Source organism: Capra hircus, chromosome 9 (assembly GCF_001704415.2).
Source record: "Capra hircus breed San Clemente chromosome 9, ASM170441v1, whole genome shotgun sequence".
Taxonomy (NCBI): domain Eukaryota; kingdom Metazoa; phylum Chordata; class Mammalia; order Artiodactyla; family Bovidae; genus Capra; species Capra hircus.
In genome coordinates this window covers 15,293,155-15,306,901 of record NC_030816.1, presented here as the reverse complement: position 1 = coordinate 15,306,901, position 13,747 = coordinate 15,293,155, and the positions used below count along the sequence as shown (strand labels likewise).

General features: G+C 36.3%; 1 protein-coding gene across 32 annotated transcripts in view; it reads right to left on the bottom strand.

Moving 5' to 3' along the window:
* Positions 1-13,747, bottom strand: part of TRDN (triadin) — a 407,610-nt gene that overhangs the window by 47,878 nt on the left and 345,985 nt on the right. The window lies entirely within an intron of this gene.

Sequence of the window (13,747 nt, the reverse complement as noted above, 5' to 3'; positions counted from 1 at the left end):
TGTTTTCATTTCCATTAACACTATAAATATGTTATTTGTTCCAGTATGATATATTATGAAGTGACTGCTGCTGAATCTGCAATTCTTAATGATCTAAAGTATACTTGAATATATATATATATATGAATTTATTGCATATTGGATTCTTAGTGTAAGGGTTCTCAAATTTTCTGTGAAAGTTCATATATATATATATTTTTATTTATTATTATTTTTTTACTTTGGAGCCATATGATCTCTGTTGGAGATCTATGGAGATTTTTTTGGAGCCACTATTTAACTCTGGTGTTGTAACACAGAAGCAGCTACAAACATTATGTAAATGAATAGACTGGCTATGTTTCAATAAAACTTTACTTACACAAGCTGACAGCCAGTCTGCAGGACATTGTTTGCCAACCTCTGTCCTATCCATAGTCAATCTTAACTTTCTCTCTTGTCTCAACAAAGATTTTAACAGCAAACAAAGCACCTTTGATTCTGAATTCCCGTATAAATAACATTCAATACCTTTCCATCACTGCTCAACTAAACTTCTAAAGAATGTCTTTACTTGCTTTTTCCATTTGTTGACTCCCATCTAATTATTAATTCACTATCATCTAGCATCTATTCCCAATGTTATATTTATTAGACATCTGTGGTCACCAATTCTCCTTACTTTCCAATATCAACGAACATATGTAATTATGTGGATCACTTTCTTCTTTCTAAATTTCTGTTCATTTGTCTTCTGGGAAGGAGGAACATAACATTTTCTACTATAATAAGATAAACATTTATACCATTCTCTTCATTCTTAAAAGTGTCCTAGTGACTTTCCCTCCTAGCTAAGATAAAACAAAGGGACTTGATTCGTTTTCATACTTGAAACTACAGGAAACAGAAGAAAATTATATACAATAAGGTTGGACGACAGACAATAGAGGGCAGTGACTCTTAAGTGATGAAAAACAAATGATGTGTGCACTATGATTATCCCAGCTTAATGCTGTGAGGAGTTGCAGCCAGTTAGTGCAGGCACGGAGCGGATTTGGTGACATCTAGCTGGGAATCTTGAGAAACCAAGGCAATGAGAGGTCAGCGGTCAGAATGTAAAGTGTTAGTTGCTGAGTCATGTCTGACTCTTTGTGACCCCCTTGGACTGTAGCCCACCACGGTCTCTGCTCATAGAATTCTCCAAGCAAGAATACTAGAGTGGGTAGCCATGCCCTTCTCCAGGGGATCTTCCCGACCCAGGTCTCCTGTGTTACAAGCAGATTCTTTGCTGTCTGAGCTACCAGGGAAGCACCAGAATAATGTCAAGTAGCTAAAGATACTAGAAAGAGATAGAAAAGAGATAAAGTCTGGGGAATTTGTGGAAGGCTCCCTCAAGTCTTCAGCAAGTACTGACCAGCATATGCACATAAGGAAACTACTTGAGGTAGAGGAAGAAATATAAATATTACTACTGCAGTCTGTAGCAAGTGTTGAAGTTGGGTAGTGTCAGCCCATCAGCTTTGTTCTTTTTTTTTTTTTTTTTCAGTTTTGTTTTGGCGATTCTGGATTTTATTCTGATCCATGTAAATGCAACCCACTTCAGTACTCTTGCCTGGAAAATCCCATGGACAGACGAGCCCGGTAGGCAACAGTCCATGGGGTCGCAGGCTTGAACACATCTGAGGGACTTCACTTTCACTTTATGTAAACTTTAGAATTACTTAGTTAACATGCACAAAATAACTTGCTGAGATTTTAATGGAAATTGCACTGAATCTATAGATCAAGTTGGGCAGAACAGACATCTTGATACTGAATCATCCCCTTTACATTTTATAAAGGGAATATCTCACAATTTATGGAAACATTTCCATTAAAATTTTTTTTTTTCTATCAGAGTTTTCTTCCCTCCATTTTTTTATTAGGGTTAAGCTATCTCTTCCTCAGAAAGCATTATCTGATATGGCTGCACAACTTTTCCCCTTTATGTACCAACATTATGTTTTGGATATCATGGTCATTGTTAAGCATAATCTACTGTCTAGAACATTCATCTTCCTTCTTCATCTGGCTAAATCTTATTGATTATTCAGACCAGCTCTGGGGTCTGTGGTGAGACTCATGTCACTCTCCTCCTATGAGGATGGGCTGCCCAGGCTTGGGGAAGGGGAGCACAGGGAAGGTGGATCTATTTTTCCCATGCTCCTTAATGTATCTACTTATTTCTTTGCTTCATTCAGGTGTTTTAATCCCTCAGAATCCTTGGCTCTTGTGAAGTTATTTTCATACACAGATAGTTGTTTGGACTGAAGTTTCTTGAGAGGAAATGAACATTAGAAATTCCTGTATCACCACCTTGCCAATGTCAGTCCTAAATATTCTTTAGCTCTTTTACCTTCCTACTTTCTTATCTTATACATTCAATTATGACAGTATATAATACCAGTTTATACGATGGTACTTCACAGGCAAGCACACTTGCAGATATATGAATGAATAAAATGCAAGTAAGTGTCTGTTTATACATGGTCTAAACCTAAATATTTCCTAAGGTCCATATTTAGGCTGCAATAAACATAAGGACAAGTGGAGAATTATTTTTGGAGGAGCATACTGTTAAGGCAGCAGTTTTCAAACAGTCACACCACCTGGGAATTTAAAAATGTAAATTCTTAGTCCCATCCCTGACCTTCAGAATCATAAGCTCTAGAGGTAGGCCAGCCCATCAGGTATATGTGATACATGTTGAAGTTTGAGAACCACTGTTTGATAACCATGACTACATTTGTTCATAGCATTCATTTAGCAAAAAAACTAGGGCTTTTTTTTTTTTTACAATTCTGAATTCCAGCTAATGGTGTATCTTATATTTCAGCAAACATAGTTGAATTAAAATCAGAGAAAGCCTTCAATCGACTGAGACATAAATGGGTAAGCTAAAAAAAGAACATGCTTATGTTGATTACAATGCGCCAACTTTTCAATATAGATGACAGCAGTATTCTACTCAGATGTTTGTGATTGAGATCTGGAAAGTGTGATGTGAAATCAAATTCATTTAAAACAAGAATATTTTATTTTTACAAAGAAAACCAAATCATTGTAACTTTGATGTTTTCATGGAAGTAGTAATTGACTCCACATTCACAGAATACATTTCAAATAGTAAGCAGCAATATAGTAAGTATATACAGACATAAATATATTTGTTCATTATACTTATGGAGCTTTTAGATTTTTCTGTTTCTATTGTAGCTTTTATATTTTCTATATTATCTAAACATATTAAAAACGTCGGTGCAGTATTTCCTATTTCTACCCTTACAATGCATATATTTAAAAGAATAAATGGCCATATTTCAACAAATAAAAAAAGAAAGTAAAAGGAAACAAATTAAGAGCCAACATATTCTAAAATATTAGACACATGAATGATAAAAGTCACAGCATTTTAAAATTATATACATAGGGGAAAAATAGCCTATCTATATCTATACATAAAGGAATCTTGAAAGTAATATCTGGCAAAATTAATAAAATTTTGACCTACTACAATCAGAAATTATTTACTTTGTAGGATACTGGGACAGGCAGTGATAAGATAACAAGTGTTGGGTCTAATTCTCATTCAGACACTCATTTACTGTGGAACCTTGGCATGGCCATTTAATCTGTTTGGTTCTCCTTTTCCAAAAAGAAAATAAATGTAGACAGTTAGATGAGATGATGTCTAAGATACCATCCAGGTTTTAAAATAATATATTTACATTAAATATGAATTTAAATCTAAATAGTAGATCACTTTTACTAGGAGACATAGTTTAGATGGGCAACCTGAAATGCTGCAGCATTAACTCCTCTTAGTTTTACTGCTCTTTAGTAAGTCTGTTTACTCAATTTCTGATAGCTCTTCTGCTGTGGAAGCACATTTGTAAGTATAAGGCAGATTAACAAACCTTGTTTTTAAGACCTGTGATTTTGTTTCAGATATATCTCTAACAGCTATTTAGTACAGAGCAGAAAATGGTTCTGTTGTAGATATATATCTTAGCCCAAAAGAACTACTTAACAGGCACTTTGGCTTTTAAATTGACTTGGAGATTAATATCTAAACTTTGTGCTACATATGTCGTGTAAACAAGCCATTTGGAGGAGGCAAGGAAATGTTATAAGGACTTTTATATATGCCTGAATCAGTTCAAAGATCCTATTACATTTTACTAGAAGTCACTATTTAGCTACATGTTTCAATAAGTTTTTAAACTTTTAATTATCAAAATTAAAATGGAAAAGTATAAATGTTAAATATATAAAGTACGTTGCAAAACCCTAAAAGGAAATCTTCTCTGATTTGCATATGAACTTATTCCTATAGAGGCAGCTTATCAGATGTACTGCGTAAAGTTACTTGGTTGAAACAATAATACGGTATTATTTATTTAATGTTCACAAATATATTTTTAGAGATTTAATGAAAACAGAGAATTAGCATTATTTATGTAGTGCTGGAAATCAGGAAAACAAAATACAATTAAGGCTTTTCAAAAAAGCTTTTAGTTTTCTAGAAACCATTTGGTAAGCAAGAATTGCCTTTAACACTTGAAAGTAAATTTCCAGAATAATTTTATTTCATAATAGAGAGAAATGCATTATGGAATACAAGAAGTAAAATATTATTTATGGCTTTCTTTAAATTTAAAAGTAGTATATTGATGTAGTGTTTGGAAAGTTCTTTAAGGTCTACTGTGGTTATGTGCTTTCATGGATACATGAATCCAGAGAAATTTATATACAGAAACACTTTTTGCCCCCCAGCTTCATTGGCTTTGCATTGTCCTAAGTCTTCTGCTACTGCTAAGTTGCTTCAGTCATGTCTGACTCTGTGCAACCCCATAGAAGGCAGCCTACCAGGCTCCCCTATCCCTAGGATTCTCAAGGCAAGAACACTGGAGTGGGTTGCCATTTCCTTCTCCAATGCATGAAAGTGAAAAGTGAAAGTGAAGTCGCTCAGTCGTGTACGACTCTTCGCGACCCTGTGGACTGCAGCCTACCAGGCTCCACTGCCCATGGGATTTTCCAGGCAAGAGCACTGGAGTGGGGCGTCATTGCCTTCTCTAAGTCTTCTAGGCACCAATTAATTTGTTAAACTTCTTGAAGCTGTACTAACAATAAATTTCTATGGAGTCTTTTCAGTTATTCAAGCATCCTGCCTGTGACAATTCTGTTCTCACAATGCCTCCTAAATAGTTTATGTTTTGCCTCAAATGTGTGGTGAGGGACCCTTTGAGTCCTACTTTTAATGTTCAAAAGAGATTAAAGTGATGTTGATGAAACTATTTAGCAGCAAATGTTTTGTCTGCACCAAGACCAGGTATGAGAAATTAGAGGAAGTTGGAGAAGGAAATGGCAGCCCACTCCAGCATTCTTCCCTGGAGAATCCCATGGACGGAGGAGCCTGGTAGGCTACAGTCCACCAGGTCGCAAAGAGTCGGACACAACTGAGTGAGTTCACTTTCACTTTCACTTTCAAGAGAAAAGCAATATAAAGAAAGTTGAGAAGTAATATAATTATTTTGAAGTCTTTTTTTTAATGTAGAGCTTAATATAGTGGTGATACCACACCATAAATATCACACCATAATTATTCAACTATTCAATCATTCATTCAGCAAGTGCTGACCCAGGACTTAGTACATGTTAAGCACTTCAGTCCCCCAAGAACACTTAGCCTATAGAACTTACCTATTAATTGAAACAGAATTATTACAAAAGTGTTTAATTCTGGTGAAAGTCATAGAAATTAGATCTGGTTGAACTCATTCAAAGGGCATAGAAAATTGTATCAATTCTAGAGATGAAACCTATCCTTTGAAAGGTTGGAGAAAAATATAAAATAATAAATGGACTTACTCCACTACTGACCCACCTAGCTAATTTTCTAAAGAAAAATGTATATATCAACAGGAAATTCAAACTTAATAAATTCAAAAATGAATCATGATCTATTATTCTCTCCTATAACCAAGTTCCCTGTCTTTGTAAATGGTACCACATTCCACCCACAATTTCAACCAGGAAGTTGGAAGTCACCCAGTACTCTCCATGCTCTGCCATCCCTATTCAGTTGTTCAGAGTCCTGTTCCTTCCATCCGCTAAACATGTCTTGAGTGTACTTCCACTTGTTTATTTCACTCTCAGTTTGTGCCTCCGTTATAGCCTCACATATCCTTTTCATCCTCCAGTTTTCTTTTCATCTGATGTCCTTCCCCCCTTCTTGCCACCTTTCACCATACCAGGCTCATTTATTAAGACAGCTCAGTTCTTGTCTCCCTCACAAAACCTTTCTTGACCTCTTTTCATGGTGGGTTAAATGCTCCTGATCTGTGCTCTACATATCCAGTGTAAACCATCTCTTGACCTCTTTTCATGGCGGGTTAAATGCTCCTGATCTGTGCTCTACATATCCAGTGTAAACCATCTCTCCTTGCGTTGTAATCATCTGCAACACTGGTGGGCGCTATATGTGCTGTCACTTCATTCATGTGTGACTCTGCGACCCCACGGACTGTAGCCTTCCAGGCTCCTCTGTCCCTAGGATTCTCCAGGAAAGAATACTGCAGTGTGTTGCCATGCTCTCCTTCAGGGGATCTTCCCTACCCAGGCTTATTATTTGTAATGCTTAGTAATTATTTACTCATTTATCTTTCCCAAATAAGCTATGAGATTCACTAGGCAAGGACTGAAACTCTCTCTTTAGTGTCCTTTACGCTTATTATCTCACATATAGTCCACAATAATTGTGTTTTAAGAACAGTCAGTTCAGTCGCTCAGTCATGTCCAACTCTTTGTGACCCCATGAATCACAACACACCAGGTCTCCCTGTCCATCACCAACTCCCAGAGTTCACTCAGACTCACATCCATTGAGTCAGTGATGCCATCCAGCCATTTCATCCTCTGTCATCCCCTTTTCTTCCTGCCCCCATTCTCTCCCAACATCAGAGTCTTTTACAATGAGTCAACTCTTTGCATGAGGTGGCCAAAGTACTGGAGTTTCAGCTTTAGCATCATTCCTTCCAAAGAAATCCCAGGGCTGATCTCCTTCAGAATGGACTGGCTGGATCTCCTTGCAGTTCAAGGGACTCTCAAGAGTCTTCTCCAACACCACAATTCAAAAGCATCAGTTCTTCAGCACTCAGCTTTCTTCACAGTCCAACTCTTGCATCCATACATGACCACAGGAAAAACCATAGCCTTGACTAGACGGACCTTTGTTGGCAAGGTCTCTGCTTTTGAATATAGTATCTAGGTTGGTCATAACTTTTCTTCCAAGGAGTAAGCGTCTTTTAATTTCATGGCTGCAGTCACCATCTGCAGTGATTTTGGAGCCCCCCAAAAATAAAGTCTAAAACTATTTCCACTGTTTGCCCATCTATTTCCCATGAAGTGATGAGACCAGAGGCCATGATCTTCATTTTCTGAATGTTGAGCTTTAAACCAGGTTTTTCACTCTCCTCTTTCACTTTCATCAAGAGGCTTTTTAGTTCCTCTTCACTTTCTGCCATAAGGGTAGTGTCATCTGCATATCTGAAGTTATTGATATTTCTCCTGGCAATCTTGATTCCAGCTTGTGTTTCTTCCAGCCCAGTGTTTCTCATGATGTACTCTGCATAGAAGTTAAATAAGCAGGGTGACAATATACAGCCTTGATGTATTCCTTTTCCTATTTGGAACCAGTCTGTTGTTCCATGTCCACTTGTGACTGTTGCTTCCTGACCTGCATATAGGTTTCTCAAGAGGCAGGTCAGGTGAACAAGGGATCATTAAATTCTGTATCAATGGAGGGTTGCTCTCTTGAGTAATACACACACTAAACACATTCCCACTGATGACTCATTGAAGATGCTGCTAAAATATTTGGAAAGAGGTTACAAAAATGGAGTTCTTTAACTTTGTGACCCTGCAATAAAACATATTATCAAAACAGAAATCTTCCATTTTTTTCTCTACATAGGATATTTTTCAGATTTTATTGTGATCACTTTGCTTTGGGATACATGAAAAAACATGTGAAAGTCTGTGCAAGGGGTTTCTTATTAATGTGATTATTTTATCTAAGAAAAGGAAAAAATTATACTATGTTTAGATGTGACTATTGTGTAGTTTGGGCCTGGAATATAAAATGCACTGAAGAGCATTTTAGATTGATTAGCACCACCTGGCACAAGCATGTTTTAATTATTATTTACTGAACTATATTATTTTGCCAACAAGGGTCATCTAGTCAAAGCTATGGTTTTTTCAGTAGTCATGTACGGATGTGAGAGTTGGACCAAAAAGAAAGCTGAGTGTCAAAGAATTGATGCTTTTGAACTGTGGTGTTGGAGAAGACTCTTGAAAGTCTCTTGGACTGCAAGGAGATCCAACCAGTCCATCCTAAAAGAAATCAGTCCTGAATATTCACTGGAAGGACTGATGCTGAAGCTGAAACTACAATACTTTGGCCACCTGATAGGAAGAACTGACTCATTTGAAAAGACCCTGATGCTGGGAGGGATTGAAGGAGGGAGGAGAAGGGGATGACAGAGGATAAGATGGTTGGATGGCATCACCGACTCAATGGACATGAGTTGGAGTAAGCTCTTGGAGTTGGTGACGAACAGGGAGACCTGGTGTGTTGTGGTCCATGGGGTCGCAAAGAGTCGGACACGAATGAGTGACTGCACTGAACTGAACTGAAACTATATTACCCTAAACACCCTTTCATTACATCCTGATATTTTAAGTGGGTCTTAGGGGAAAAAGTAAGACAGTAAGAAACGGGCCCCCATTATGATGTAAGCTCAGTGAGATTCAATCCTTACTTTAAAGATCAGGGCATTGATTAAGGCATGGTTTAGGGGTGGAAGATTTGTGAGGAGAACACATTAAAATGTCTGAATTTGGATAGGCCTGTTTAAAGTTGACAGGCATGGCCTCAAAGGAACCATTATTTTTGCCATGTTAGTTATTGGTCATATTTTCAGTTCCAGAGCTCTAGAATATTATATTCTGAAACCAGGGATGTGAGATAAAAGAGACAGTAGTTAATATTATTTCATTTTAACTATACCCACATAAGTAGTCTCATTTTCCTTTCTTAAGATGTTTTGGATCAAAAAGAGATTGAGGACAGGCTCAATTAATTAATAAAACTAGTATACTTTAGAATAGCAAAGAAGATATAAACTAAGCAATATATTAACATGGGGGAAAACTGAACTTTTTGTAAATTTTGTAATATTCTATCAGAGTAACTCACAAATTAGCCTGCAGTTAGAAATCTTTCTAATAGAGTTGACTTCTTAACAGGCAAGTATTTAAAAAGCTCTTGAGTTTTTTTTTTTTTTTTAATTTAGAAAAACAGATCATCAACTTCCTCTGGGGCAAGTAATAAAGTTTTCATTAGTGAATTGCTTTTGCCACCCTTAAAGCTCTCAATTCAAATCTCATTACTACCACCTTCCCCAATTAGTTTTTGGAGTGGGTTGAAATTGGGAAGGAGAATTTTCAGTGAAAATTTTACATAAAGGGCAAAAAGAGCACTTCTTTATTACCATAAATTACAGAAGGAAGAAAATCTTTCTGGAGAAAACATAAAAACTAAAAATTATGTCTTTTTAAGGAGTCTAAAATATATACCATTGAAGAAATATCTCTAAAGAAGATGAAATATCTAATTAGTGGTCCTTTGTTTACACTAACACATAAGTAGAGTTTAGTAATTTTAAACGAAGCCATCATTATTCTTCCTTTTTCTCTTGATAGAGAGGGCTTTCCTAGGATTCATGGAGCATGAATCTTTCAACCAGCTGAGAAAAATCGTACCTGTCACAGATTGATTCAGAAGTGACTAATGGGACCGTGCTTGATTGATTGAATTGGCTAAGACATATTTCATCTCCCAATCTCTAGAAGATACATTTCACCAGAAAAACGTAAGACTATAGTACTCAAGTCGTTATTATAAATGAAAAAGAGAAGATTTTAATACAGAAGTGGTCAACATCCAAAGGTCAAACAGGAAAATGGTTATATCTTTTTTCCACAAAATAAAAATTGCTTATCTGAAAGCCAATCACTTAAAAAATCTCAGATTTTTAAAAGACTATTAAATTTTAATTCTGGAAAATTGTCTCATGTATTTATTAGCATAATTTATAGCTAACACACTAAATGTTTATAGGTGCCCAGACCCAGGCTAAAAGCATTTTCAATAAAATACTGTAACATTTATAGTAACCCTCATGAACTCACTTTCTCATTTTAACAAATTAGGAGACAAGCTTCCAGATCCATTTGACTGAACAACTAAATTCTTCCTACATTTGTTCATTCAAAAACATTTACTGTATTCTTACTATGTGCTAGGAACCATTTCAGACACATGTACAAATGAAATAAACCAACAAATTCCTGCCCTAAGGAACAGAGTCTACTACCCCAATTTGTTATCAGTTAGTATCATCCACATTTATCTAACAACTGCTTTAGGCTTTCAGTTCAAAATAGGTATACTACCACTCTTAACTTCTTTTTTCCACCACTGCCCCCATCATCTCTATTTATATTTTACTGAGAATAGAATGATAATACTGTATTTGGGGCTCGAAATTTGGCAGAAAACAATTATGTTGAATTGACCAAAAAGTTTGTTCAGGTTTGGCCAACTTAATTTATCTGTGATGTGTTGGCAAAAGGAAGGTAAACTATACTTTATGTTACTTTAAAGTTAAATAGGACAACTTGTGAAATTCTAAGTACTTTGCTCACTGCCATAGAAATTAAGTTGAGTATATGAGTGTGGTCATCATTAATATGTTGAAAGAAGCTAGGTCATCCCACCTGTGAATTTTGTAACCTGGGAGTTCACTTTATTTTTATTCCGGTAATAGTGCCTGTAACTTGAGCAAAATAATGAAACCTAAGTCACAAGATTTTATAGAACTGATTATATTATGCATGTATATGATTAAATCTTCTTGATTTATTAATTAAGTGCTCCACCAATATTGGTTATTTTTTCATTTTCCAGGATTTGGATTAGTTGGCATTCAATCCTTGAACTTACATGGTAAAAAATTATTTCAATTTTCTTGGTTTCTTTGTGGTAATAATCCCTTTCAGAATATTATAATGACACATACCTACTGACAACTCAATAAATATTAGTTTACAGTAGGAACAATGGTTGACCTACTGCATTTGCATGGTTGTCTGTAGGGATATTTAAGAAGCATTTATCACTAATGCCACTTCTCAGTGATTAGTTAAGTTTCCATGCCAGCATAATTTTAATACTTTTTTTTTTTTTTACCCAAAAGACAATTATTGCCTCCTCCTCCAAGAATTTACAGTAGAATTTTTTGTCTGCTTGATGTGGGGAAAAATAAAAGGACATTTTGAGATAGCAATGCCTGTGTATAAATTTATTATTTGTGTTGGCATATCTTCATTGTTCTAACTGTAACACATTGTTTTTAGTCTTTCTCATTTAGTTTTTCTTCTTTTTAAAAATCAATGTTGTCACTACTTAAAAAAATTGTATTAACTTTGATCTACTGCACTATGGTAAATTAAAAAAATACTGAAATATATTTATACTACATTATGATAGACATAAATTAATAGAGTAACCAATTGGAACCAAGTTCTTTAAAAGATATAGGCCAGAGATACTTTGATAACTGATAGATATAAGGACATCCTGTTTTCTTTGACTGAGTCATTCACCCACTGTGTCAATATCTTAGCCAGCTGGTAAAATAAGAAGACTGCTTACCCTTGACATTCATGTCCTTCAGGCAAAATTTGTTTATTTTATTATTTATTTATTACTAAGTTTATTTATTTATTTTAAACTCAAATGAATGCGCAGGTACAAGCAGTGCCCATTTGCCTGTGTGTTGCCGGGAGAAAGGAATGATTGACTAATTAGTCACTTCCTGGATGACCTAAGCCAACCCGTGCTCAGAAAGTGTGAGGCCCTTGTTGCTAGTTAGAATGCAACCATTCAAAAACACATATGCACTTTGCATAAGCTAAGTTTATGGAGAGAAGACTGATGTATTTCTTGGAGATAAGGGCAATCATAGATGCCTGTGAATTCTATAATAGTCTTTCTCAAATTTTAATGTGCATACTAATAACTTTGGGGACTTGCTAAAAATCCAAATTCTTATCCAGCAGTTATTGATGGGACCTAAGATTCTACATTTCTAACAAGCAACCAGGTGATGCTGATGTTATCTTGTGAACCACCCTTTGAATATCAAGGGTATAGATGATAATCATTTTTTTTTTTTTTTGCTTGAAGGCACTTTCACATACATTATATCACATGATTCAACAATAAGTCTGTTTGCTTAGGGAATATATTGTTGATGAGAACTCTATTTAATAAGCTATGGTTTTGCTTTTTTTTTTTTTCTGGAAGTAACAGATGTGAGAATTGGACCATAAAAAAGGCTGAGCACTGAAGAATTGATGCTTTTGAACTGTGGTGCTGGAGAAGACTCTTGAGAGTCCCTTGGACTGCAAGGAGATCAAATCAGTTAATCCTAAAGGAAATCAGTCCTGAATATTCATTGGAAGGACTGATGTTGAAGCTGAAACTCCAATACTTTGGCCATCTGATATAAAGAGCCAATTCATGGTAAAAGACCCTGATGCTAGGAAAGACCAAGGGCAGGAGAAGGGGGCAACAGAGGATGAGACGGTAGGATTGATTCAATGGACATGAGTTTGGGCAAACTCCTGAAGACAGTGAGGAACAGAGGAGCCTCGTGTGCTGCAGTTCCTGGGGTCGCAAAGAACTGGACATGACTGAGCGACTGGACAACAGCAGCAAAAAATGAAAGACTTGGAACTTTTGATTAGTTGTAAATCACTCCATATCTATTGTCCTAGAGCTCCTCTCTCCATATCATCCTGCCTCTGTTGCTCTTTCACATTTAAAAAACTGTCTCTGCATGTGCTATACCACGAAGCCTAGACATATGTGAAAAATAGATTTAAAAAAATTAACTAATGCTTCCCTTTTCATGAGGATAATTTTGGTGACCTGTTGTAGCTGTGGTGGCTTTTGCGTGCCTTACTGTCGCTTCTGAGAAGGAGAAGACTGCATAGCTCACAGCGAAGATAATATAGGAGCTGAGACACAAAGTTAGAAGAAATCCATTCAAGAAAATGGCTATCACACGATATGCTAGAGAAAAACATGTGCAACAAGACCAAGGCTGGAGAACTGTGTGGTGTGTGTTTACAGATAGAGAAACGGGGGAAAAAGCAAGTTGCCAAAACTGGAGGCAAGGCAAACAGGTAAGATGCTTTTGATATGGAGCTGAAGTGAGAGCAGAATATTAAAAAAATCACTGAATAGATGAAAATTCATAGAACTGGTGATCTCTTTAAAATGTCTTTGTGGTGGGGCTGTGGTGGTAGATTGGACAAACGGAAGCCCCAGGAAGAAATACGCTGGGGGCGGCATAATGCAGCGGCGATGAACCTAACACTGCGCCCCTACAGACATCACATAGAAAATGTGACGAGCATGGGCTTGTGGTAGATCTTTGAGGCGAAGATGGAAACATGACGATTAAATCATGGTCTGTACATTTACTCAGGCAAGAGATGGTGAGAACGAGAACTAGGATCTTACCAGGAGGGGAAAAAAGGAGAGACTAAATTTGGGAGACATATAACTTAGTATTTACCTGTATGTTGGGTT